Below are 2,095 nucleotides of genomic sequence, written 5' to 3'. Positions count from 1 at the left end.
AAAAAAAAAAAAAAAAAAAAAAAAAAAAAAAAAAAAGAAGTACAGGTAGCAAACAAGGGAGCAGTAAGCAGGTTCCTATTACTATTATGACTCTTATTGTAAGAGTTTTAAATCCTCTTAGCTGTGGGAACCATTTTTTAAACATGGCCCCAGGATCAAATCTATGCCACACTTGCATGGGCACATGTGCCAGTTTTATCATAACTCTATGTCTTCAGCTACTTGCCCTTGATCAACTATGTGTAGATAGCAATTAGTAAGGTTATATTTCCTATAGACCCCTCCTTCAGCTGCTAGCAAGTAGTCAAGAGCCAATCTATTTTGATAGATAGCATTTCTCATCTGAGTTTCTTGCTGGGCCAGAATAGTCAAGGCTCTGCTGGTCTTATTAGTGATTATTTCTACGACAGCTTGTAACTATATGATTCGGCTGAGCATGTAAATGGGGATACGGTATCCCTGCAAGCCATCTTGTGCCCAAGTACAGGCCCATGATATTGTATGATTCTCTCGGGGGACATTTATCATCTTTCTAATTTCCTATAGCTGTGCTTCTCTTTTCGCAGGAAGCATAGACAGGGAAGCCCAGGAATTTGCCTGTCTTTATGGCAGTAGGAAGAAAGATGGTTTAATAGTGCCAGTAACACAACTACCTGCCCACTGGTCGGGTAATTTGGTGTAAGCTCTATGCCCACATATCCAGTATAATCCAGTGGGGGCTGTCCAGTCCCGGTGGAACTCTGGGTGGTTCCTCACAGTTTGCAACTTTGTGAATTTACTAAATGGATTTTTCTTAGTGTGGTTTGAACTCCACTAGGTGGCTATTTTTGTAGTATTATTATACAGATTTTGCCCAAGGCAGCTGAGTCTTCTCACAGGAAGGTGAAGTCCTTCCCCACTCTTGCTATACAGTATTGTCTAATGATTGAGGCTTTTAGGACCTAGAAGTTATCAGGGTGATTCTTTTGAGCCAGGAATTCATCAGGAAGTGGGTCTGTAGGTACTAATACTCAGGCTTCCCATGGCCATTGATCTCCCATTACAGTTCCTCCACATACGTAACATGAAGTGACATTGAGAGACTGCGCTACATGCTCAGCTAATGGGAAAAACAAATTTCTTGTTTTTCCTGGAATTTCTGGTACTGGCACATTCAGTTCATCATAGAAGGTTTGAAATACTGCCTCAGGTGAGTGTTTATAAACTTCTCTTCAAACCATGATATTTACTCAAGGATCTAGTCCAGCCCCATCAATTCCTAGGGTTAGACGCTCCCCTTTTTTCCAGTGAGGATCAAGGGGGTTGGTTATTACTACTTCTAAGGGGTTACACTGACCACTGGTACAGAAAGGGCCACTTTTCCCTTTCCGAAGGTGGACAGGATCCTTTTTATTTTTTACCCAAGTAGCCTAAATGATACATGATCAGTATCCACATTCATTTTCACACAGTCTTAATTCATGACAAATGTACTTATTTTCTGCCATATACCTCTTTCTTAATTAAGAGAACCACATTTTATTCCTAACTTATTACTATTAATGACAGCACAGGCATCAAACTTCAAGGTGACTTTTTTGGGGACCCCCCCCCTTTTATTTTTGTTTTGGCTAAGACCTTACTCATATCATTCATGAGCCCCCACCAGTCCTCAGTCCTTAATCTTATTTTAAAATATCTTATTTTAAAAATTGTGGTCATGGGAGGCTCAGATGGGTCATAACACACATCAGGTTGGTCATTCCCTGGGCTATATACCTTGTATAGTATAGCATTATACAAACAAGTTCTTTTTAGAGTCCCAGTACACTTATAATAACCATAAAATAATAGGACTGTAGCAACTTTTTGTCCTACCTCAGTGACTTCATGTATACACTGGGAACAGCCTTCAGTCTGAGGAAGGTCAGTTGAAGTCCTTACTGTACAAGTCCAAATTTTAAGGAAAATGAGTCCCACAATGAGTTTTCTCATGCTTTGGCCACGCATGGACCAGTCAGCTTCCAGGTGTGACTGGAGCAGGGCTTGTCATCTTCTTCAGAGTCACTTTGCAGGGGTTGGCGAAGCTGCTCCTGCCCACTACAGCTCACAGTCT

The sequence above is a fragment of the Rhinopithecus bieti genome, unplaced genomic scaffold, assembly GCF_001698545.2.
Source record: "Rhinopithecus bieti isolate Rb0 unplaced genomic scaffold, ASM169854v2 scaffold_34968, whole genome shotgun sequence".
NCBI lineage: Eukaryota > Metazoa > Chordata > Mammalia > Primates > Cercopithecidae > Rhinopithecus > Rhinopithecus bieti.
Note: the sequence above shows the minus strand (reverse complement) of the source record.